We start from the raw sequence: 27,616 nt of genomic DNA, 5'->3' as shown, positions 1-27,616 counted from the left end.
AATTAATACAATTTAACAAAGTAAATTTAACATAATATAGATTGAATTATTAAATATTGACTATATAACTTAATATAAATGTCAATAAAGTTAATTTTAATAAAAATGCTCTTAGTTGTTTTGGAAATTACAGGTGGCAGTGAAGTATTAGCAATATTATCTTCATGTTTTCTCCTCTTTGATTTTACCTAACTTAAGCTAGAACCTTTTGGTTTATCTTTTGTTTTACTTTACAAAAATAAAAAAAAAAAAAAAAGGAAGAAAAACACCTAGTAGCTACACACATATCAGCTTTTCCTTTCTTATTTCTAAATTTCACCTTAACATTTACATTATTTGACCAAAATTAAGACGCCACCAGTTGTTAGGCATGAACAAAATCACTGAAACAACAACTGGAGGACGCATCCCAAAGTCACATTGGCCAAGTATTCAAAACATATAAATGTCTGAGAACTGATGAGCTCTGATAGTAAAGTTTCCAACCTATGAAAAGTTTCCAAATGCTATGGAAAATGATGACATTTCTCTTTTTGTGTTTTTAAGCTGAGAACCTAAGGTATGTTATCAGAAATTGTATGGAACTCAAGTCTTTAAATTTCTTATTTTTCCTGTACTGTAGACAAAGAGACTCACAATTCCTTGAGCTCTACTAGCATTTTAGTGACAGGAAAAAATTCAATGATGCATAGTTCTTTATCTGCATTCAATGTCTATCAATCTTACATACTTTGGGAAGGGTCACAAGCCACAGCCCTTATGCCTCCTGCTCTATTTCAAAGCTTCCAGCGTCAGTTGCAACAATTCTAGGAAACACTGGGAATACTCTATGGTACAAAATGCACAATTACTTTTATTTGAAAGCATCTCTAAGACATGAGTCATTACGTGACTTTCTTGTTCTAAGTAAATTTACTGAATTATTATTAAGTGATAACATAGTAAGCCAAAATGAAAAATGAAAGCATATGCTTCAAATCAGAGCAAGGAAGAAATAAGAAGGTATGATGTGTGGTAAAAATACACGAACATGCAAATATTATCCAGCCTTCTTACGTCAAATTTCCTCTTTTTGATTTATTCATTTTTTGGAGGTTACATTCTTGCATGATATGCATGGAACAACTTTTGGGGGGATACAATCAGAAATGCAGCACTAAAATCTGCCTTCCTGTCACATCACACGGCTTACTCCCGAGAAGAATATCAAACTATATATTTGGCTTCCACTTGCCAAATTACTTGGAATCTTATTCCAGTAGACTTCACATGGTTGGGAAAAGCAGAGTTCAGATTTGTCATGAGAGATTTTTATATATTCTGCTCACTCCATTGTGTCTAGGTGAGCCTTTGGGTTTCAATGCCTGGAAACACACTTCTTATATTTCAGAATTGAAGAGCTCTTGGAAACGGCGACCTCACTGCATTCTTGAGAAAAATATGTTATACAGGTACTCAGAAAATCACAAAGATTAATATAGATTCAAGATTTTTTTTTTTAAGACAAGGGGTTTAATGGAGAAAACAGCAAGATAGCCTTAGAAATTTCATACTCCCTGCATTCTTAGGAAAAGCTTCTATATTGTAAAGAATAACACCAAACAGAAAAGTTCCTAAGAAAATATTGTGCTTTCAGTTTCCTTGTCTCATAAATTTTATTAAAGTTTCATTAAAGACCCTGTATTTGCTAGCCTTTTTATTAAATACTTTTTTGAGATATTCTATTAATGTCTACGACTGGATTTTATTTGGTCTCACATTAATGTGGCTCCCTATGACAAAGGGTACACGGGAGGCAGGCAGGATCAGCCTGTCCTCTCCGAGGCACCAGCTGTCCGAACCAGGCTCTGACAGAGGTAGTGAAGGGCACTAGCGTCTCCTGGACTGAGCGAGAGGGTAAGTATCTGAGTAATATTAATTGTGTATAAATGCCACAATTTAGCTAATGTGAATTTTGCTGCTATAAACATTGATGTGGCTGTGTCCCTGTAGTATAAAGTTTTTACGTCCTTTGGGTATAGACCAAAAAGAGGGATAGTTAGGTCAAATGGTGGTTCTACTCCCAAATTTCCAGGGAATCTCCAAACTGCTTTCCATATTGGCTGCACCAATCTACAGTCCCACCGACAGTGTAGGAGTGTACATGTTTCCTGAAATCCTCACCAACACTTATTGTTGTTGTCTTCATAATAGCTGCCATTTTCAAAAATCGCTGACATTCTAACTGGAGGGAGGTGCAATTAAACCCCTATCTCTCACCATGCACAAAACTCCACTCAAATGATTCAAGGACCTAGGAATAAAACCAGAGACCTTGCATGTAACAGAAGAAAAAGTAGGCCCTAATTCCAATCATATGGGATTAGTCCCAAAATTCCTTAATAAGACTCCTATGGCACAAGAATTAAAATCCAGTATCAATAAATGAGATAGATGCAAACTAAAAAAGTTTCTTCTCCACAAAACAAACAATCTGGGAGGTGAATAGAGATCCTACATCTTGGGAGAAAAGTTTTGCCCCATCACACATCAGATAGAGCACTAATCTCTAGGGTATAGAAAGAACTCACAAATCTAAATACACACACACACACACACACACACACACACACGCACGCACACACACACAAATAAATAAATAAATAAATAAATAAATAAATAAATAAAATGACCCATTCAATAAATGGGCCACGGACCTGAACAGACACTTCTCCCAAGATGATATAAAATTAATCAACAAATAGATGCAAATATGCTCATCATCACTAGCACTTAGAGAAGTGAAAATCAAAACTACACTAAGATTTGAAGTTCAATCTTAAAGGCTGAAAATGAGCATGTTTCACCTCTCTTTCTCCTTCTACCACCAAATCCTCATAGAAATTAGAAGAGGACATTTGAAATGCTCAGTGATCCAAAATAAGAATGAGAATTTCAAGGACTGAACACAAAAATAGATTATGAAAGAGTAGATCAAGTTGAAAAGACAAAAGCAAATATAGAACGTGCAAGAAAACACTTCACTTGCAGAAGCTGAGAGGTAACAGGCTGCTTCATGCTTTCAGTATTACATACCAGGGATCACAGAGCACAGGACAACAATAAGATAGTTATCTGGGGGACCACACCGTGGGGTATATAGAGCAAAAACATGGGAAACCCTGCAGAATAAAAGGCATACACTGAACATCCCTCTCTCAGAACCCAAACAAGGAACCACCAACAAGCAGGGAGGGGATAGAGAAGAGCTGTGTAATGCACTTAAGAAGCCTGACTGAGTAGCTATACCAAGAAGTTGTACCATGCACACAAAACTACATACCATGTTCAAACACACAGGCTACAGCCACCAAAATTTACCATGCCCTAGACCACAATGAAAACGCCAGCCAATTCCGTAAAGGTGTTATCACACACGCTGCAATTCCGTGTGCATCTAAAATTAGAAGAATTTTGACTCCTCAAAAAAAAAAAAAAAATTCCATATACAATGAAATTAGGGCCATAGAAACAATTCCAAATAATTGTTAGATTAAAGCAAAAATCAAGATGGGATTAAATTAAAATACTATAATAGTCATCTGGTGAGTATGGCAGAAGCAACAGGGATTTAGATATACGTATTTGAAAAGAGATTGAAATCAAACGGCATATGCTTTTAACATAAAAACATAATACCTGGATAGTGGATAAAATAATGTCAATGTTAAGGCAAAATTTAGAAAAAACAAAGGAAAAGCTGATGTGTGTAGCTACTGGGTGTTTTGTCTTCCCATTTTTATCTTGGTAAATTAAGATAAAAGATAAACAAAAGTTTCTAGCTTAAGTTAGGCAAAATGAGACAGCAGACAAAAGTAGAATATATAGCTAATATTTCTCTGATATCTGTAGTTTCTAAAACCACTAAGAGGATTTTTATTAAAATTAATTTTATTAATATTTTTATTATATAGTTAATGACTTAATCTATATTAAATGTTATTTAAATTGACTTTGTTAAATTGTATTAATATAAATGAAATTTAATGAATTTTTAGTATACTGATTTTAAGTCCTTTAGTTATAAACCAATGAGTGGGATAGCTGGGTCAAAGGGTGCTTCCGATCCCAGTTTTCCGAGGAATTTTCATACTGCTTTTCAGACTGGCTGCATCAATTTGCAGTGCCACCAGCAATGTATACGTGTACCTTTCCCCCCCACATCCTCGCCAACATTTATTGTTGCTGATATTCTTGATGATTGCCATTCTGATTGAAGTGAGATGAAATCTTAGAGTAGTTTTGATTTGCATTTCTCTCATTACTAGTGAAGTTGAACATTTTTTTCATGTATTTATTGATTGATTGTATTGCTTCTTCTGTGAAGTGTCTGTTCAATACCTTGCCCTTTACATTAAAAAATATATATATTGTGTATTGCTGGCAAAAATAGAGTATCATTGAATAGTTCCAAAGTTTAGAGACTTCTAAAAAAGTGGCTTTTATAGACTTTCATGAGTTGAAAACTAGTTGTATTTCTAATAGGGTAGAGCTCAGTAATCACTATGTTGCCATCAAGAAAGCCCTGCAGATGTTTGCCCACTGGAATGAAAAAAAAAAAAAAAAAAAAACCCAGAATTGAGAACATCATCCAGGCAAATCAGTAGGCAACTGATTCTAGTTCGAGGTAGACAATTAATCTGTTGAAGAATCTACTTTCACAGTTTGTATATAACATTTATGGACTATTTTAAATTCTATTTTAAAAATATTTATTATTTAGCCTCTAGTGGACACAACATCTTTATTTTATTTATTTTTTTAGGTAGTGCTGAGGATCAAACCCCATGCCTCACGCATGCTAGGTGAAGGAGCTACTACTTGAGCCACATCCCCAACACTCTCTTAAATTCTTATTTTCACCTTGCTTCTTTATGATAATGAGAATTCAAATTTATGGGTAATATATCATTCACTGAACAACTTGTCAGTCCAAATCAATCCTTCTACTACTGTATTGTCACTGGAGTGTTATGTTAATCTTCCTACAAACGTGTGCGGAACATTTCATTGATTATGCCAATTCTTAAAAATACAAATGTGCCGAGCCCTAATATCCAGAGTATACAAACAACTCAAAAATTAAACATTAAGAAAACAAACAACCCAATCAACAAATGGGCCAAGGACCTGAACAGACACTTCTCAGAGAAGGATATACAATTAATCAAAAAATACACGGAAAAAATGCTCACCCTCTCTAGCAATCAGAGAAATGCAAATTCAAACCACTCTAAGACACCAAATCAGTCCAGTAAGAATGGCAGCCATTAGGAAGTCAAACAACAAGTAGTGCTGGCAAGGATGTGGGGGAAAAGGTACACTTGTACATTGCTGGTGCGACTGCAAATTGGTGCAGCCAATTTGGAAAGCATTATGGAGATTCCTGGGAAAGCTGGGAATGGAACCACCATTCGACCCAGCTATTCCCCTTCTCGGACTATTCCCAAAGACCTAAAAAGAGCATACTATAGGGATACAGCTACATCAAGGCTCATAGCAGCACAATTCACAATAGCTAGAATGTGGAACCAACCTAGATGCCAGTCAACAGATGAATGGATTAAAAAAATGTGGCATTTGTACACGGTGGAATATTACTCAGCACTAAAAAATAACAAAACCACGGCATTTGCAGGGAAATGGATGGCATTAGAGGAGATTATGCTAAGTGAAGTTAGCCAATCCCTAGAAAAGAAATGCTGAATGTCTTCTTTCATATAAGGAGGGGGACTCAAAACAGAGCAGGCTGGAAGAGCATGAAAAGAAGATTACCAATTGGAAGGGACAAGAGGTGGGAGGGAATGGGAGAGAGAAGGGGAATTTCATGGAAATGGAAGGATACCCTCATTGTTATACAAAATTACATATAAGACGATGTGAGGGGAAAGGGGGAAAAAGGAGAGAAATGAATTACAGTAGCTGGGGTAGAGAGAGATTATGGGAGGGGAGGGGACAGAAGGGGGGATAGGGAGGGAATAGAAAAGGCAGCAGAATATAACAGACACTAGTGTGGCAGTATGTATCAACTTGGACGTATAACCAATGTGATCCTGCAAACTGTACACGTGGTAAAAGTAAGAATTCATACCCCACTTGAATCAAATGTATGAAATATGATATGTCAAGATCATTGTAATGTTTTGAGCAACCAATAAAAATTTAAAAAAAGAGACAAGAAGAGACGAGGCCCATATTGAAGAGATTTAAAAATTCTACTGAAATCTATAAGAAAATGTTTGAATGAATTATGAGGTATTAAAAGAAGTACAAACTTAATGTCTTGCATAGAATTTATCACCCTATGTTTATAGACTCAAAAAGCTTTCATTATTTTAACCTTCAACGGTGTTTTAACAAAGCCACATTATTAAGGGCTCTCTACTTCTGGCTTATTCTTTCTTACTCAGTCTTTTGCCCCATATGAGATCCTCACCACCACAGTCGTCAATGGCTGACCTCGCATTATAATTCAAGGATCACTCTATGGAACATCTTCTCCACTGATTGACTGTATTCAATTGCACTTCACAGCAGGAAATGTATATAACACAGCTTTATGTTGTTCACAATATCTATCACAATACCTTGTGCTTTTGGGGCACTGAATATATGTATAAGGATACCCTTATGATTATTGGATGCTTTTTGTCACATGTGCTCGCGAATGAGCCGGGGTTTTCCCTCCATATCCCCCATAGCTTCCAGGAACATTCCTAACATATTTAGAAGAAGAGAAATGCTTTCATTTGGATGGTCAGTTTCGAATACAGTAGGTAGGTTTCTCTCTCAGATAGAAATATAAAATGACAAACAGCTGTGGTCAGAGTGAACCATGCCAGAAGACTGAATCTGAGTGATCAGAAATGCCTTTCAGCAGGAGGAGCAACCACCACTGGAACCAGATTCAAGCCAAATGTGATAGGTCTTACACTGAAAAAGGATCATTATTTGTGATTGAAAACAATAAACAAACACAGAACACCTAAAGGGAAGGAGGCACCCTGCTATAATTTGGATCTGGAATGTTGCCCAAAGGTCATGTGTTGAAAGCTTGGACCCCAATCTACCAGCATTCAGAACGGACTCTACAGAAAGGTGAATCGAATCCTGAGCTCTAACCTCATCTGTGGATCAATCCACTGATGGGTTCATGATTGGACAGGACTATTGGGAGTTGGTCAAAACTGTGGGGGCGGTAGGGCCTAGTTGGAGGGTAGGCCATTGGAGTTGATTCCCTGGACGGGTACATCATATTCCTCAGTCCTCTCTTCCCCTCACCATTTCCCTGATCTCCATGAGTTGAGAAGCTCTGTTTTGAAGCCAGGCTCTCTGCCATGGTAATCTGCCTCACTTCAGGCCACAGCAATGGAGCCTGAAATTGAACCAAAATAAATATTTACTCATTTAATTTTCTCAGGTATGTTGTCAAAGTGATGAAAAAGTCTTCTCACACACACAAACACACACACACACACACACACACACACACACACACAGGAGGAATGGTCTAAAGGGAGAAAAGGACACTTGGTATTGTTGACGCCTTCTTCAACAGTAGACACAGCTGGGGTACAGCGTGGATTCTCACTTCAGCAGATGCTAAAAGGGGCTTAAATTTTTATATTAGTCTTTTATGAGGAGAGACTGACTAAAACAGGCCTGACTTCTCTCTCAGATTTGGAGATGAATAAGAAGGACCAAGAAGATTTCCTTTTCTAGCCCAGGACACAAATGCAGTCACTAGTTTCTGATAGCAATCGGAGTAATTATGTCTACTTGCTCCGCTATCTCGAAGGCAAGAGACATTATGAGGTGATTCATATAATCCTTAGGATCTACTTAACCATTAATTTTCCAAAAATTCTTCCTTTTTTTAAATTTTATTTCTGCCACCTTGAGGTTTTGTTTCCTGAACAGACATAGAGAAAGAACAGCTCAAGGAAAAGAGTCTCCTGAAAATGGGCTCTGGGAAGAGAGTAATGGGAGCAAACCCAAACCCCTTCTAAAGGGTAATAAGGAAAATGATCCTAAACAAAACAAAAAGCAAATATGAACAAAGTGGCAGCAGGCTCTGTTTGTTGGCCACTTTCTCTGCACCAGCCATCAGGTGAGAACTACACACTATGTTGTCATTTACTGTTCAACTCATGCTTGTGAGAGAGGTCTTATAAATGCGTTCTGTCAGTTTAGCTCCAAAATTGCTCTGGTCCCAATGGGTATGTCTGTTACAGCCCACGTGCTTCATCTCTTTGCTTTGTCCCCAACTCTACAAAACTGCCTCCTCATTAACTTGTTGGAATTTAAACACCTTGAAAAGCAGGGCCTTATCTTAACTCCTTCTGATCCTTAGAGGTATGGGAATTACATTTAGGATTGTTACTCCATAGTAGAAAATTTCTCAACTTTTTATTTCACTCTGGACTCTTGAAACCTGGATTATATTTGGCACTGATAAACAACAATAGGTTAAGTGAACATCAAACCATTGGCTCTAAAACAAATTTTCTTAAGTGAAATTTAAGCGGAATTTTTGAGCACTTAAATAAACTTCAATCAGAATTAACAAGGACCAAATAATGTTCAAATGAACTCGAAAATGTATAGATTAACAGCAAAAATTTACTTTTGGAAAGGGTAAAGGTGGTTCTTTAGTGAAATCTAATCCATATTATAATTTGAATTCTGAGACTGATTAAGACTTTGTGATGGTTAATTTTATATGTTAACTCGCCTGGGCTACGATGCCCAGATACTTGGCCAACTTTTATTCTGGGTGTGTCTGTGCTGGTGTTATGGGGTGAGATTTACTTTTGAATCGGGGACTTTTAGTTAAATAGATTCCATTCTCTAATGTGGAGCCAGACCTCACCTCGTCAACTGAATGCAACTGAATGGGACAAAAAGCCCACCTCTCCCAGACAAGAGGGAACTGTCCAGTGAACTACCTTTGGATTTCACCTACAACATTGATTCTTCCTGGCTCCACAGCACACTGCCTTGGGACTCAAACTAGGACACTTTCCTGGATCTCTAGCTCCTCCCAGCCAACCCTGCCCAATCCCGTGAGCCAGTAGCTGACAGGCAAGTGCAGGGAAGAAGCAGAGGCCCTGCAGGGGGTGAGTGTGCTACTGGCTGCAGGTCCCTGGTCAAAGCGCAGGACAGGCTTCTGAGTTTACAGGCAGGAAGGGATGATTGGTGGTTGGTGGAGCCCCAGGAACCCCGCGCTCTGAGGAATTCTGAGCGCTTGGGTCATAATGGACCCCGGCAACGCCGGAGGACGTTCGGGGCAGAGAAGTGGATGGTGATGGACGCGCTTCTCAGAGCTGGTCCGGTGGCTCGCTGAAGTGGCCACGATGTCGGCCTGGTTTGGAGGCCTGGGCTCAGGCTTGGGCCACTTCTTGGCTCAGGTGGGGAGCAGCTTGGCTTTCCTCACCGGCCATAGCTCCACCCTCACCAGGGACATGCTTCTGGATGACTCAGGAGACCCAGAAGCAGCTTTACATCATTGTCGGAGAAAGGAAATGGAAACTACTGATTCCACACTAAGATGTGAGAATGAAAGACCGAAAAAGTATTGTACTGACCTGGAAGAAAAGCATGAAGCGCCAGAGCTACAAAGAAACCATCAGTCTGTAAGTTGCCAAGATCAACTGCAACAGAAAGAGGTAGAGGTCAGCCATCTTAAGGCAGGACAGACTGTCCTGCAAGATCAAATGTTCCAACTACGGGCAGCTGCTCAATCAGTACGCTCGGGAGCTTGTGGTGTGCCAACAACAACCGCACCGGCTCCGTTCGGTTCCCTGATCGGTAGTCATTTTTCAGCCTTTCGTGATGATGACATGGACTTTAGTGACATAATTGTAGCACAACAAGAAACAAACAGATTATCAACTGAAGTTGCAAAACAGGAATCTGAAGTTGGCCACTCGAGGCAGATTGCTGAGGCTCAGGGAACACACCATTCTGACTCAAGTGAAATCTGCAAAGTACTAAATACTATCAAGACTCTTCAACCAAACCAAAGTCCAGACTTAGATGATCATCAGCATGAAATTTCAGTTTGGGAGCAGAGTTCTACTGTGGCAGAAAAGGGAAGAACCCTTCCTCAGCATTCAGCAGTGGAAGAAGTGCTCAGGCTTCAACGAGCCCTGGCTGATGCGGAGAAGGAAATCGTGAGGCTAAATGGTTTAAACCAGGATAACCGTCTTGCTGAAGACAATCTGAAACTTAAAATGCATGCTGAAGCTTTAGAAAAAGAGAAGTCATCAATGAGTCAAGAAAAAGAGGAACTTCAGATGTCACTGTCAAAATTGAGCTGTGACTATCCAGTCATGAAAAACAGAGCTTCAACAGACGTGAATTTGAATGTACAATTACTAGACTTAAAACTTCACTTGAAGGCAAAGGAGGAAGAACTGAATCAGACTATCAATGAGAAGAAAATGCTGATAGCCGAGTTAGAAGAACTGGATCATCAGAATCAGGAAGCTACAAAGCACATGATTTTGATACAAGATGAGCTAGCCAAACAACAAAATGAAGGAGACCTTGTCATCAAGAAGTTGGAACAAGATCTAGATGACGAAAAAAAGAGAGTTCGTCAACTTGAGGATGAGCAAATGAACATATCCCACGAGTTGCATGTGCAGAAGGAGAAGTTAACTGAGAATGCACAGAGCCTCAGTGATTTGCATTTAACTAAGCAGAAGCTTGAAGGTAAAGTAGAAGATTTAGTAGATCAGCTAAATCAGTCACAAAAAAATAGTTTAAACCTCCAGCAGGAAAACCTGGGGCTTAAGGATCACATTAGACAACTTGAAGAGGAGCTGTCTGGATTTAAGAGTAAGTATCCAACTTCTCTGAACGAAGACTCGAACAGTCACTGGAAGGATGACATGCTTAAAGAACGAGAAGCTGAAGTTAGCAACCTAAGGCAAAATCTTTCTCAAGAGGAACAGCTCAATGAAAACTTAACGAGAGTTGCTGCTGAACTCAAGACGGAAAATGAAATGTTGATTTTAGCACGTGACGATGTAAGGCGTAAGTTGGAAGAATCTATTGCTGCTTACAATCAAATCTCTCAAGAAAGAGACACTATCACGGAGACTCTCCAAAGAGACAAAGAAGAGACTGAAGCCAAACTGCACCAGGCAGAAAAAAGACTGTTGGAAGAAGCAAATAATCACAGGCAGACTATTGAGGAACTCTCCAAAGCACACAATTTGAAGACCTCTTACTTAAAGCTGAAACACGAATGTGCACTTCAACTCAATCAAGAGAAGGACTTTGAAATAGCAGGACTCAAAAAGAATATTGAGCAAATGACTGCTGATGAAAAAGAAACTGAGGAAATTTTGGCATCTTACATAGAAGAAGAGGAGCGATTGACACAAGTCATAAATGAGAAAGAAGTTTTTATTGAAAAACTCGAAGAAAAAAGTTCACAACTACAAAAGGATTTAGATAAGTGTTCTCAGGCCTTAAGAGAAAATGAAACTTTAAGGCAATCCGTTGAAAGAAAGGACAGAAGTCTTACCTATGTGAAAGCAGAAAACAACTATCTGCGAGTAGAACTGGAAATACTTAGGGAACAGCACAATCAAGCTGTACCAGTGGCTGAGCCTGAAGCTCTTGATGCTATCACAGAACTAGAATTGGAGGTATCTCAACTGAATATAGTCAAAAATCATCTGGAAGATGAAATTCAAGACCATCTGAATATAATTGAAAATCAAAACCAGCGTAAAATGCAACTACTTCAGTCTTTACGGGAGCAGGAGGAGGAAATGGATGAATTTAAGTACCAATATGAGCAGATGAATGCTGCGCATAGCCAGTTAATTTTAGAAAGAGAGGAGGAAATTAAGAACTTGCAGAAAACTATTGAAGAACTAAAAGCCCAGTTGCCTGGAGAGAGAGGAGATGCTCAAACATTGAATTCTGATATTTTTCAAGAGACCAAAGTAAAAATCCTAAGAGAAAACGAGGTTCAACACTTACGGGACCATGTGTTTGTAGACAAAAAGAGAAAGCAAAACAGCTGGTATATGTAAGTGGATAGCTACTGGGTATTTTATTTTATTTCTTTAGTTGTTGTTGTTGTTGTTGTGATTTTTTGCTATAGTACTTTTAAAAAAAAAATTTGTTTTGTTTTTTGTAGCACTTTTTGTTTATAGAATTTTGTTCCAATGTAGCAGATAATCATCACCAGTTATCAATTCTGATGTACTTTAGCGAGCAACTGTACAGAGCAGCCTTCTTGAACCACTAGTTCCAACCTCACTTAATGGCATTAAGATAAAAACGATACATGTAATTACAGGAAACAAGAAAAACCCAACCCATAAGAAGGATGTCTCCGATTCAGAGTACATGAAAACCAAATATAGTGTTGCAAAACGTTGAGAATATTTAGTTTATCCAAGATAACATTGTACAACTACCAAGCGAAAATTCCAATGGGGAGGACCTAAACAGGAAGCTTAGTGGATAAATTCTAAGATGCCTTGAATCCAAATTCTATGACCCCTATCCATTTTGCTGATTTCCATTTCTCTACGAAAGTCACTTCACATTAATTCAGTTTTCCAGATGATAAACATGTCCAGAAGGAAGAGTATTTCTATGAGTCAACCCCAAAGTGGGATCACGTGATCCACTGCCAATGGAAAAGTTAATTAGTAGGAATGTATCATTAAATATCTGGACTGCTTATCTACATACTATTGGGGGCTCTACAATAATTCTTATAAACACATTCTATAAAACATTGGATCAAAACAACTTGGGGAGAGAAATAAGCTAACAACAGTTTTTGAAAGATGAAAAGCTTTAAAATAGGAGTAGTTACAACCTTTTGATAAATTAAGGTAAAAGATGAATCAAAAGTTTCTAGCTTAAGTAGGTGAAATCAGAGAAGAGAAAAAGCAGATTGCATAGCACATACTTCTCCGACACCTGTAGTTTCTAAAACCATTCAGAACCTTTTTATTAAAATTAATTTAAACAAAATTTAATATATTTTGAAATACAAATTATACTATCATTTAATATAAATTAATCTAATTTAAATTAATCTTATTAGTAGTATTATTTAAATTTCTTTTATTAATACTATGGTTTGATCTAAATTTATTTTATTAATTGATATTGTTTATATTAAATTATAAATAAATATTAAATTTATTTATAATTTAATATAAATTCCATTTATATTAAATTATAGTATGATTTATATTTAAAAATTCATCGACTATATAACTTAATATAAACGTCAATAAAGTTAATTTTAATAAAAATGCTCTTAGTTGTTTTGGAAATTACAGGTGGCAGTGAAGTATTAGCAACATTATCTTCTTTTTTCTCCTCTTTGATTTTACCTAACTTAAGCTAGAACCTTTTGGTTTATCTTTTGTTTTACTTTACAAAAATAAAAAAATAAAAAAAAAAAAAAGGAAGAAAAACACCTAGTAGCTACACACATATCAGCTTTTCCTTTCTTATTTCTAAATTTCACCTTAACATTTACATTATTTGACCAAAATTAAGATGCCACCAGTTGTTAGGCATGAACAAAATCACTGAAACAACAACTGGAGGACGCATCCCAAAGTCACATTGGCCAAGTATTCAAAACATATAAATGTCTGAGAACTGATGAGCTCTGATAGTAAAGTTTCCAACCTATGAAAAGTTTCCAAATGCTATGGAAAATGATGACATTTCTCTTTTTGTGTTTTTAAGCTGAGAACCTAAGGTATGTTATCAGAAATTGTATGGAACTCAAGTCTTTAAATTTCTTATTTTTCCTGTACTGTAGACAAAGAGACTCACAATTCCTTGAGCTCTACTAGCATTTTAGTGACAGGAAAAAATTCAATGATGCATAGTTCTTTATCTGCATTCAATGTCTATCAATCTTACATACTTTGGGAAGGGTCACAAGCCACAGCCCTTATGCCTCCTGCTCTATTTCAAAGCTTCCAGCGTCAGTTGCAACAATTCTAGGAAACACTGGGAATACTCTATGGTACAAAATGCACAATTACTTTTATTTGAAAGCATCTCTAAGACATGAGTCATTACGTGACTTTCTTGTTCTAAGTAAATTTACTGAATTATTATTAAGTGATAACATAGTAAGCCAAAATGAAAAATGAAAGCATATGCTTCAAATCAGAGCAAGGAAGAAATAAGAAGGTATGATGTGTGGTAAAAATACACGAACATGCAAATATTATCCAGCCTTCTTACGTCAAATTTCCTCTTTTTGATTTATTCATTTTTTGGAGGTTACATTCTTGCATGATATGCATGGAACAACTTTTGGGGGGATACAATCAGAAATGCAGCACTAAAATCTGCCTTCCTGTCACATCACACGGCTTACTCCCGAGAAGAATATCAAACTATATATTTGGCTTCCACTTGCCAAATTACTTGGAATCTGATTCCAGTAGACTTCACATGGTTGGGAAAAGCAGAGTTCAGATTTGTCATGAGAGATTTTTATATATTCTGCTCACTCCATTGTGTCTAGGTGAGCCTTTGGGTTTCAATGCCTGGAAACACACTTCTTATATTTCAGAATTGAAGAGCTCTTGGAAACGGCGACCTCACTGCATTCTTGAGAAAAATATGTTATACAGGTACTCAGAAAATCACAAAGATTAATATAGATTCAAGATTTTTTTTTTTTTTGAGACAAGGGGTTTAATGGAGAAAACAGCAAGATAGCCTTAGAAATTTCATACTCCCTGCATTCTTAGGAAAAGCTTCTATATTGTAAAGAATAACACCAAACAGAAAAGTTCCTAAGAAAATATTGTGCTTTCAGTTTCCTTGTCTCATAAATTTTATTAAAGTTTCATTAAAGACCCTGTATTTGCTAGCCTTTTTATTAAATACTTTTTTGAGATATTCTATTAATGTCTATGACTGGATTTTATTTGGTCTCACATTAATGTCGCTCCCTGTGACAAAGGGTACATGGGAGGCAGGCAGGATCAGCCTGTCCTCTCCGAGGCACCAGCTGTCCCACCCAGGCTCTGACAGAGGTAGTGAAGGTCGCTAGCGTCTCCTGGACTGAGCGAGAGGGTAAGTATCTGAGTAATATTAATTGCGTATAAATGCCACATTTTTTATGCATTCATCTACTAAGTTGTTTCCACAATTTAGCTAATGTGAATTTTGCTGCTATAAACATTGATGTGGCTGTGTCCCTGTAGTTTGCAGTTGTTAAGTCCTTTGGGTATAGACCAAAAAGAGGGATAGCTAGGTCAAATGGTGGTTCTACTCCCAAATTTCCAGGGAATCTCCAAACTGCTTTCCATATTGGCTGCACCAATCTACAGTCCCACCGACAGTGTAGGAGTGTACATGTTTCCTGAAATCCTCACCAACACTTATTGTTGTTGTCTTCATAATAGCTGCCATTTTCAAAAATCGCTGACATTCTAACTGGAGGGAGGTGCAATTAAACCCCTATCTCTCACCATGCACAAAACTCCACTCAAATGATTCAAGGACCTAGGAATAAAACCAGAGACCTTGCATGTAACAGAAGGAAAAGTAGGCCCTAATTCCAATCATATGGGATTAGTCCCAAAATTCCTTAATAAGACTCCTATAGCACAAGAATTAAAATCCAGTATCAATAAATGAGATAGATGCAAACTAAAAAAGTTTCTTCTCCACAAAACAAACAATCTGGGAGGTGAATAGAGATCCTACATCTTGGGAGAAAAGTTTTGCCCCATCACACATCAGATAGAGCACTAATCTCTAGGGTATAGAAAGAACTCACAAATCTAAATACACACACACACACACACACACACACACACACACACACACAAATAAATAAATAAATAAATAAATAAAATGACCCATTCAATAAATGGGCCACGGACCTGAACAGACACTTCTCCCCAGATGATATAAAATTAATCAACAAATAGATGCAAATATGCTCATCATCACTAGCACTTAGAGAAGTGAAAATCAAAACTACACTAAGATTTGAAGTTCAATCTTAAAGGCTGAAAATGAGCATGTTTCACCTCTCTTTCTCCTTCTACCACCAAATCCTCATAGAAATTAGAAGAGGACATTTGAAATGCTCAGTGATCCAAAATAAGAATGAGAATTTCAAGGACTGAACACAAAAATAGATTATGAAAGAGTAGATCAAGTTGAAAAGACAAAAGCAAATATAGAACGTGCAAGAAAACAGTTCACTTCCAGAAGCTGAGAGGTAACAGGCTGCTTCATGCTTTCAGTATTACATACCAGGGATCACGGAGCACAGGACAACAATAAGATAGTTATCTGGGGGACCACACCGTGGGGTATATAGAGCAAAAACATGGGAAACCCTGCAGATTAAAAGGCATACACTGAACATCCCTCTCTCAGAACCCAAACAAGGAACCACCAACAAGCAGGGAGGGGATAGAGAAGAGCTGTGTAATGCACTTAAGAAGCCTGACTGAGTAGCTATACCAAGAAGTTGTACCATGCACACAAAACTACATACCATGTTCAAACACACAGGCTACAGCCACCAAAATTTACCATGCCCTAGACCACAATGAAAACGCCAGCCAATTCCGTAAAGGTGTTATCACACACGCTGCAATTCCTTGTGCATCTAAAATTAGAAGAATTTTGACTCCTCAAAAAAAAAAAAAAAAAAAAATTCCATATACAATGAAATTAGGGCCATAGAAACAATTCCAAATAATTGTTAGATTAAAGCAAAAATCAAGATGGGATTAAATTAAAATACTATAATAGTCATCTGGTGAGTATGACAGAAGCAACAGGGATTTAGATATATGTATTTGAAAAGAGATTGAAATCAAACGGCATATGCTTTTAACATAAAAACATAATACCTGGATACTGGATAAAATAATGTCAATGTTAAGGCAAAATTTAGAAAAAACAAAGGAAAAGCTGATGTGTGTAGCTACTGGGTGTTTTGTCTTCCCATTTTTATCTTGGTAAATTAAGATAAAAGATAAACAAAAGTTTCTAGCTTAAGTTAGGCAAAATGAGACAACAGACAAAAGTAGAATATATAGCTAATATTTCTCTGATACCTGTAGTTTCTAAAACCACTAAGAGGATTTTTATTAAAATTAATTTTATTAATATTTTTATTATATACTTAATATTAAATGACTTAATCTATATTAAATGTTATTTAAATTCACTTTGTTAAATTGTATTAATTTAAATGAAGTTTAATGAATTTTTAGTATACTGATTTTAAGTCCTTTAGTTATAAACCAATGAGTGGGATAGCTGGGTCAAAGGATGCTTCCGATCCCAGTTTTCCGAGGAATTTTCATACTGCTTTTCAGACTGGCTGCATCAATTTGCAGTGCCACCAGCAATGTATACGTGTACCTTTTCCCCCCACATCCTCGCCAACATTTATTATTGCTGATATTCTTGATGATTGCCATTCTGATTGAAGTGAGATGAAATCTTAGAGTAGTTTTGATTTGCATTTCTCTCATTACTAGTGAAGTTGAACATTTTTTTCATGTATTTACTGATTGTATTGCTTCTTCTGTGAAGTGTCTGTTCAATACCTTGCCCTTTACATTAAAAAATATATATATTGTGTATTGCTGGCAAAAATAGAGTATCATTGAATAGTTCCAAAGTTTAGAGACTTCTAAAAAAGTGGCTTTTATAGACTTTCATGAGTTGAAAACTAGTTGTATTTCTAATAGGGTAGAGCTCAGTAATCACTATGTTGCCATCAAGAAAGCCCTGCAGATGTTTGCCCAGTGGAATGAAAAAAAAAAAAAAAAAAAAAAAAAAAAAAAAAAACCAGAATTGAGAACATCATCCAGGCAAATCAATAGGCAACTGATTCTAGTTCGAGGTAGACAATTAATCTGTTGAAGGATCTACTTTCACAGTTTGTATATAACATTTATGGACTATTTTAAATTCTATTTTAAAAATATTTATTATTTAGCCTTTAGTGGACACATCATCTTTATTTTATTTATTTTTTTAGGTAGTGCTGAGGATCAAACCCCATGCCTCACGCATGCTAGGTGAAGGAGCTACTACTTGAGCCACATCCCCAACACTCTCTTAAATTCTTATTTTCACCTTGCTTCCTTATGATAATGAGAATTCAAATTTATGGGTAATATATCATTCACTGAACAACTTGTCAGTCCAAATCAATCCTTCTACTACTGTATTGTCACTGGAGTGTTATGTTGATCTTCCTACAAACGTGTGCGGAACATTTCATTGATCATGCCAATTCTTAAAAATACAAATGTGCCGAGCCCTAATATCCAGAGTATACAAACAACTCAAAAATTAAACATTAAGAAAACAAACAACCCAATCAACAAATGGGCCAAGGACCTGAACAGACACTTCTCAGAGAAGGATATACAATTAATCAAAAAATACACGGAAAAAATGCCCACCCTCTCTAGCAATCAGAGAAATGCAAATTAAAACCACTCTAAGACACCAAATCAGTCCAGTAAGAATGGCAGCCATTAGGAAGTCAAACAACAACAAGTGCTGGCAAGGATGTGGGGGAAAAGGTACACTTGTACATTGCTGGTGCGACTGCAAATTGGTGCAGCCAATTTGGAAAGCATTATGGAGATTCCTGGGAAAGCTGGGAATGGAACCACCATTCGACCCAGCTATTCCCCTTCTCGGACTATTCCCAAAGACCTAAAAAGAGCATACTATAGGGATACAGCTACATCAAGGCTCATAGCAGCACAATTCACAATAGCTAGAATGTGGAACCAACCTAGATGCCAGTCAACAGATGAATGGATTAAAAAAATGTGGCATTTGTACACGGTGGAATATTACTCAGCACTAAAAAATAACAAAACCACGGCATTTGCAGGGAAATGGATGGCATTAGAGGAGATTATGCTAAGTGAAGTTAGCCAATCCCTAGAAAAGAAATGCTGAATGTCTTCTTTCATATAAGGAGGGGGACTCAAAACAGAGCAGGCTGGAAGAGCATGAAAAGAAGATTACCAATTGGAAGGGACAAGAGGTGGGAGGGAATGGGAGAGAGAAGGGGAATTTCATGGAAATGGAAGGATACCCTCATTGTTATACAAAATTACATATAAGACGATGTGAGGGGAAAGGGGGAAAAAGGAGAGAAATGAATTACAGTAGCTGGGGTAGAGAGAGATTATGGGAGGGGAGGGGACAGAAGGGGGGATAGGGAGGGAATAGAAAAGGCAGCAGAATATAACAGACACTAGTGTGGCAGTATGTATCAACTTGGACGTATAACCAATGTGATCCTGCAAACTGTACACGTGGTAAAAGTAAGAATTCATACCCCACTTGAATCAAATGTATGAAATATGATATGTCAAGATCATTGTAATGTTTTGAGCAACCAATAAAAATTTAAAAAAAGAGACAAGAAGAGACGAGGCCCATATTGAAGAGATTTAAAAATTCTACTGAAATCTATAAGAAAATGTTTGAATGAATTATGAGGTATTAAAAGAAGTACAAACTTAATGTCTTGCATAGAATTTATCACCCTATGTTTATAGACTCAAAAAGCTTTCATTATTTTAACCTTCAACGGTGTTTTAACAAAGCCACATTATTAAGGGCTCTCTACTTCTGGCTTATTCTTTCTTACTCAGTCTTTTGCCCCATATGAGATCCTCACCACCACAGTCGTCAATGGCTGACCTCGCATTATAATTCAAGGATCACTCTATGGAACATCTTCTCCACTGATTGACTGTATTCAATTGCACTTCACAGCAGGAAATGTATATAACACAGCTTTGTGTTGTTCACAGTATCTATCACAATACCTTGTGCTTTTTGGGCACTGAATATATGTATAAGGATACCCTTATGATTATTGGATGCTTTTTGTCACATGTGCTCGCGAATGAGCCGGGGTTTTCCCTCCATATCCCCCATAGCTTCCAGGAACATTCCTAACATATTTAGAAGAAGAGAAATGCTTTCATTTGGATGGTCAGTTTCGAATACAGTAGGTAGGTTTCTCTCTCAGATAGAAATATAAAATGACAAACAGCTGTGGTCAGAGTGAACCATGCCAGAAGACTGAATCTGAGTGATCAGAAATGCCTTTCAGCAGGAGGAGCAACCACCACTGGAACCAGATTCAAGCCAAATGTGATAGGTCTTACACTGAAAAAGGATCATTATTTGTGATTGAAAACAATAAACAAACACAGAACACCTAAAGGGAAGGAGGCACCCTGCTATAATTTGGATCTGGAATGTTGCCCAAAGGTCATGTGTTGAAAGCTTGGACCCCAATCTACCAGCATTCAGAACGGACTCTACAGAAAGGTGAATCGAATCCTGAGCTCTAACCTCATCTGTGGATCAATCCACTGATGGGTTCATGATTGGACAGGACTATTGGGAGTTGGTCAAAACTGTGGGGGCGGTAGGGCCTAGTTGGAGGGTAGGCCATTGGAGTTGATTCCCTGGACGGGTACATCATATTCCTCAGTCCTCTCTTCCCCTCACCATTTCCCTGATCTCCATGAGTTGAGAAGCTCTGTTTTGAAGCCAGGCTCTCTGCCATGGTAATCTGCCTCACTTCAGGCCACAGCAATGGAGCCTGAAATTGAACCAAAATAAATATTTACTCATTTAATTTTCTCAGGTATGTTGTCAAAGTGATGAAAAAGTCTTCTCACACACACAAACACACACACACACACACACACACACACACACAGGAGGAATGGTCTAAAGGGAGAAAAGGACACTTGGTATTGTTGACGCCTTCTTCAACAGTAGACACAGCTGGGGTACAGCGTGGATTCTCACTTCAGCAGATGCTAAAAGGGGCTTAAATTTTTATATTAGTCTTTTATGAGGAGAGACTGACTAACACAGGCCTGACTTCTCTCTCAGATTTGGAGATGAATAAGAAGGACCAAGAAGATTTCCTTTTCTAGCCCAGGACACAAATGCAGTCACTAGTTTCTGATAGCAATCGGAGTAATTATGTCTACTTGCTCCGCTATCTCGAAGGCAAGAGACATTATGAGGTGATTCATATAATCCTTAGGATCTACTTAACCATTAATTTTCCAAAAATTCTTCCTTTTTTTAAATTTTATTTCTGCCACCTTGAGGTTTTGTTTCCTGAACAGACATAGAGAAAGAACAGCTCAAGGAAAAGAGTCTCCTGAAAATGGGCTCTGGGAAGAGAGTAATGGGAGCAAACCCAAACCCCTTCTAAAGGGTAATAAGGAAAATGATCCTAAACAAAACAAAAAGCAAATATGAACAAAGTGGCAGCAGGCTCTGTTTGTTGGCCACTTTCTCTGCACCAGCCATCAGGTGAGAACTACACACTATGTTGTCATTTACTGTTCAACTCATGCTTGTGAGAGAGGTCTTATAAATGCGTTCTGTCAGTTTAGCTCCAAAATTGCTCTGGTCCCAATGGGTATGTCTGTTACAGCCCACGTGCTTCATCTCTTTGCTTTGTCCCCAACTCTACAAAACTGCCTCCTCATTAACTTGTTGGAATTTAAACACCTTGAAAAGCAGGGCCTTATCTTAACTCCTTCTGATCCTTAGAGGTATGGGAATTACATTTAGGATTGTTACTCCATAGTAGAAAATTTCTCAACTTTTTATTTCACTCTGTACTCTTGAAACCTGGATTATATTTGGCACTGATAAACAACAATAGGTTAAGTGAACATCAAACCATTGGCTCTAAAACAAATTTTCTTAAGTGAAATTTAAGCGGAATTTTTGAGCACTTAAATAAACTTCAATCAGAATTAACAAGGACCAAATAATGTTCAAATGAACTCGAAAATGTATAGATTAACAGCAAAAATTTACTTTTGGAAAGGGTAAAGGTGGTTCTTTAGTGAAATCTAATCCATATTATAATTTGAATTCTGAGACTGATTAAGACTTTGTGATGGTTAATTTTATATGTTAACTCGCCTGGGCTACGATGCCCAGATACTTGGCCAACTTTTATTCTGGGTGTGTCTGTGCTGGTGTTATGGGGTGAGATTTACTTTTGAATCGGGGACTTTTAGTTAAATAGATTCCATTCTCTAATGTGGAGCCAGACCTCACCTCGTCAACTGAATGCAACTGAATGGGACAAAAAGCCCACCTCTCCCAGACAAGAGGGAACTGTCCAGTGAACTACCTTTGGATTTCACCTACAACATTGATTCTTCCTGGCTCCACAGCACACTGCCTTGGGACTCAAACTAGGACACTTTCCTGGATCTCTAGCTCCTCCCAGCCAACCCTGCCCAATCCCGTGAGCCAGTAGCTGACAGGCAAGTGCAGGGAAGAAGCAGAGGCCCTGCAGGGGGTGAGTGTGCTACTGGCTGCAGGTCCCTGGTCAAAGCGCAGGACAGGCTTCTGAGTTTACAGGCAGGAAGGGATGATTGGTGGTTGGTGGAGCCCCAGGAACCCCGCGCTCTGAGGAATTCTGAGCGCTTGGGTCATAATGGACCCCGGCAACGCCGGAGGACGTTCGGGACAGAGAAGTGGATGGTGATGGACGCGCTTCTCAGAGCTGGTCCGGTGGCTCGCTGAAGTGGCCACGATGTCGGCCTGGTTTGGAGGCCTGGGCTCAGGCTTGGGCCACTTCTTGGCTCAGGTGGGGAGCAGCTTGGCTTTCCTCACCGGCCATAGCTCCACCCTCACCAGGGACATGCTTCTGGATGACTCAGGAGACCCAGAAGCAGCTTTACATCATTGTCGGAGAAAGGAAATGGAAACTACTGATTCCACACTAAGATGTGAGAATGAAAGACCGAAAAAGTATTGTACTGACCTGGAAGAAAAGCATGAAGCGCCAGAGCTACAAAGAAACCATCAGTCTGTAAGTTGCCAAGATCAACTGCAACAGAAAGAGGTAGAGGTCAGCCATCTTAAGGCAGGACAGACTGTCCTGCAAGATCAAATGTTCCAACTACGGGCAGCTGCTCAATCAGTACGCTCGGGAGCTTGTGGTGTGCCAACAACAACCGCACCGGCTCCGTTCGGTTCCCTGATCGGTAGTCATTTTTCAGCCTTTCGTGATGATGACATGGACTTTAGTGACATAATTGTAGCACAACAAGAAACAAACAGATTATCAACTGAAGTTGCAAAACAGGAATCTGAAGTTGGCCACTCGAGGCAGATTGCTGAGGCTCAGGGAACACACCATTCTGACTCAAGTGAAATCTACAAAGTACTAAATACTATCAAGACTCTTCAACCAAACCAAAGTCCAGACTTAGATGATCATCAGCATGAAATTTCAGTTTGGGAGCAGAGTTCTACTGTGGCAGAAAAGGGAAGAACCCTTCCTCAGCATTCAGCAGTGGAAGAAGTGCTCAGGCTTCAACGAGCCCTGGCTGATGCGGAGAAGGAAATCGTGAGGCTAAATGGTTTAAACCAGGATAACCGTCTTGCTGAAGACAATCTGAAACTTAAAATGCATGCTGAAGCTTTAGAAACAGAGAAGTCATCATTGAGTCAAGAAAAAGAGGAACTTCAGATGTCACTGTCAAAATTGAGCTGTGACTATCCAGTCATGAAAAACAGAGCTTCAACAGACGTGAATTTGAATGTACAATTACTAGACTTAAAACTTCACTTGAAGGCAAAGGAGGAAGAACTGAATCAGACTATCAATGAGAAGAAAATGCTGATAGCCGAGTTAGAAGAACTGGATCATCAGAATCAGGAAGCTACAAAGCACATGATTTTGATACAAGATGAGCTATCCAAACAACAAAATGAAGGAGACCTTGTCATCAAGAAGTTGGAACAAGATCTAGATGACGAAAAAAAGAGAGTTCGTCAACTTGAGGATGAGCAAATGAACATATCCCACGAGTTGCATGTGCAGAAGGAGAAGTTAACTGAGAATGCACAGAGCCTCAGTGATTTGCATTTAACTAAGCAGAAGCTTGAAGGTAAAGTAGAAGATTTAGTAGATCAGCTAAATCAGTCACAAAAAAATAGTTTAAACCTCCAGCAGGAAAACCTGGGGCTTAAGGATCACATTAGACAACTTGAAGAGGAGCTGTCTGGATTTAAGAGTAAGTATCCAACTTCTCTGAACGAAGACTCGAACAGTCACTGGAAGGATGACATGCTTAAAGAACGAGAAGCTGAAGTTAGCAACCTAAGGCAAAATCTTTCTCAAGAGGAACAGCTCAATGAAAACTTAACGAGAGTTGCTGCTGAACTCAAGACGGAAAATGAAATGTTGATTTTAGCACGTGACGATGTAAGGCGTAAGTTGGAAGAATCTATTGCTGCTTACAATCAAATCTCTCAAGAAAGAGACACTATCACGGAGACTCTCCAAAGAGACAAAGAAGAGACTGAAGCCAAACTGCACCAGGCAGAAAAAAGACTGTTGGAAGAAGCAAATAATCACAGGCAGACTATTGAGGAACTCTCCAAAGCACACAATTTGAAGACCTCTTACTTAAAGCTGAAACACGAATGTGCACTTCAACTCAATCAAGAGAAGGACTTTGAAATAGCAGGACTCAAAAAGAATATTGAGCAAATGACTGCTGATGAAAAAGAAACTGAGGAAATTTTGGCATCTTACATAGAAGAAGAGGAGCGATTGACACAAGTCATAAATGAGAAAGAAGTTTTTATTGAAAAACTCGAAGAAAAAAGTTCACAACTACAAAAGGATTTAGATAAGTGTTCTCAGGCCTTAAGAGAAAATGAAACTTTAAGGCAATCCGTTGAAAGAAAGGACAGAAGTCTTACCTATGTGAAAGCAGAAAACAACTATCTGCGAGTAGAACTGGAAATACTTAGGGAACAGCACAATCAAGCTGTACCAGTGGCTGAGCCTGAAGCTCTTGATGCTATCACAGAACTAGAATTGGAGGTATCTCAACTGAATATAGTCAAAAATCATCTGGAAGATGAAATTCAAGACCATCTGAATATAATTGAAAATCAAAACCAGCGTAAAATGCAACTACTTCAGTCTTTACGGGAGCAGGAGGAGGAAATGGATGAATTTAAGTACCAATATGAGCAGATGAATGCTGCGCATAGCCAGTTAATTTTAGAAAGAGAGGAGGAAATTAAGAACTTGCAGAAAACTATTGAAGAACTAAAAGCCCAGTTGCCTGGAGAGAGAGGAGATGCTCAAACATTGAATTCTGATATTTTTCAAGAGACCAAAGTAAAAATCCTAAGAGAAAACGAGGTTCAACACTTACGGGACCATGTGTTTGTAGACAAAAAGAGAAAGCAAAACAGCTGGTATATGTAAGTGGATAGCTACTGGGTATTTTATTTTATTTCTTTAGTTGTTGTTGTTGTTGTTGTGATTTTTTGCTATAGTACTTTTAAAAAAAAATTTGTTTTGTTTTTTGTAGCACTTTTTGTTTATAGAATTTTGTTCCAATGTAGCAGATAATCATCACCAGTTATCAATTCTGATGTACTTTAGCGAGCAACTGTACAGAGCAGCCTTCTTGAACCACTAGTTCCAACCTCACTTAATGGCATTAAGATAAAAACGATACATGTAATTACAGGAAACAAGAAAAACCCAACCCATAAGAAGGATGTCTCCGATTCAGAGTACATGAAAACCAAATATAGTGTTGCAAAACGTTGAGAATATTTAGTTTATCCAAGATAACATTGTACAACTACCAAGCGAAAATTCCAATGGGGAGGACCTAAACAGGAAGCTTAGTGGATAAATTCTAAGATGCCTTGAATCCAAATTCTATGACCCCTATCCATTTTGCTGATTTCCATTTCTCTACGAAAGTCACTTCACATTAATTCAGTTTTCCAGATGATAAACATGTCCAGAAGGAAGAGTATTTCTATGAGTCAACCCCAAAGTGGGATCACGTGATCCACTGCCAATGGAAAAGTTAATTAGTAGGAATGTATCATTAAATATCTGGACTGCTTATCTACATACTATTGGGGGCTCTACAATAATTCTTATAAACACATTCTATAAAACATTGGATCAAAACAACTTGGGGAGAGAAATAAGCTAACAACAGTTTTTGAAAGATGAAAAGCTTTAAAATAGGAGTAGTTACAACCTTTTGATAAATTAAGGTAAAAGATGAATCAAAAGTTTCTAGCTTAAGTAGGTGAAATCAGAGAAGAGAAAAAGCAGATTGCATAGCACATACTTCTCCGACACCTGTAGTTTCTAAAACCATTCAGAACCTTTTTATTAAAATTAATTTAAACAAAATTTAATATATTTTGAAATACAAATTATACTATCATTTAATATAAATTAATCTAATTTAAATTAATCTTATTAGTAGTATTATTTAAATTTCTTTTATTAATACTATGGTTTGATCTAAATTTATTTAATTAATTGATATTGTTTATATTAAATTATAAATAAATATTAAATTTATTTATAATTTAATATAAATTCCATTTATATTAAATTATAGTATGATTTATATTTAAAAATTCATCGACTATATAACTTAATATAAACGTCAATAAAGTTAATTTTAATAAAAATGCTCTTAGTTGTTTTGGAAATTACAGGTGGCAGTGAAGTATTAGCAACATTATCTTCTTTTTTCTCCTCTTTGATTTTACCTAACTTAAGCTAGAACCTTTTGGTTTATCTTTTGTTTTACTTTACAAAAATAAAAAAATAAAAAAAAAAAAAGGAAGAAAAACACCTAGTAGCTACACACATATCAGCTTTTCCTTTCTTATTTCTAAATTTCACCTTAACATTTACATTATTTGACCAAAATTAAGATGCCACCAGTTGTTAGGCATGAACAAAATCACTGAAACAACAACTGGAGGACGCATCCCAAAGTCACATTGGCCAAGTATTCAAAACATATAAATGTCTGAGAACTGATGAGCTCTGATAGTAAAGTTTCCAACCTATGAAAAGTTTCCAAATGCTATGGAAAATGATGACATTTCTCTTTTTGTGTTTTTAAGCTGAGAACCTAAGGTATGTTATCAGAAATTGTATGGAACTCAAGTCTTTAAATTTCTTATTTTTCCTGTACTGTAGACAAAGAGACTCACAATTCCTTGAGCTCTACTAGCATTTTAGTGACAGGAAAAAATTCAATGATGCATAGTTCTTTATCTGCATTCAATGTCTATCAATCTTACATACTTTGGGAAGGGTCACAAGCCACAGCCCTTATGCCTCCTGCTCTATTTCAAAGCTTCCAGCGTCAGTTGCAACAATTCTAGGAAACACTGGGAATACTCTATGGTACAAAATGCACAATTACTTTTATTTGAAAGCATCTCTAAGACATGAGTCATTACGTGACTTTCTTGTTCTAAGTAAATTTACTGAATTATTATTAAGTGATAACATAGTAAGCCAAAATGAAAAATGAAAGCATATGCTTCAAATCAGAGCAAGGAAGAAATAAGAAGGTATGATGTGTGGTAAAAATACACGAACATGCAAGTATTATCCAGCCTTCTTACGTCAAATTTCCTCTTTTTTATTTATTCATTTTTTGGAGGTTACATTCTT

At 37.5% G+C, this 27,616-nt stretch overlaps 1 protein-coding gene across 6 annotated transcripts in view; it reads right to left on the bottom strand.

Annotated features, from left to right (window-relative positions):
• LOC120889115 (heat shock factor protein 2-like) overlaps positions 1-27,616 on the bottom strand; it is a 136,243-nt gene that overhangs the window by 43,118 nt on the left and 65,509 nt on the right. Inside the window, exon 7 of one of the 6 annotated variants that reach the window (XR_013424977.1) lies at positions 22,901-22,966. The exons of the other annotated variants lie outside the window; for them this stretch is intronic. The gene's annotated coding sequence lies outside the window, so the exon portion shown is untranslated. The remainder of the gene's footprint in view (positions 1-22,900; positions 22,967-27,616) is intronic. 6 annotated transcript variants of the gene reach the window in all.

The sequence above is a fragment of the Ictidomys tridecemlineatus genome, chromosome 8, assembly GCF_052094955.1.
Source record: "Ictidomys tridecemlineatus isolate mIctTri1 chromosome 8, mIctTri1.hap1, whole genome shotgun sequence".
In the NCBI taxonomy this organism is placed as follows: Eukaryota; Metazoa; Chordata; class Mammalia; order Rodentia; family Sciuridae; genus Ictidomys; species Ictidomys tridecemlineatus.
This window is presented reverse-complemented; position numbering and strand designations above follow the sequence as displayed.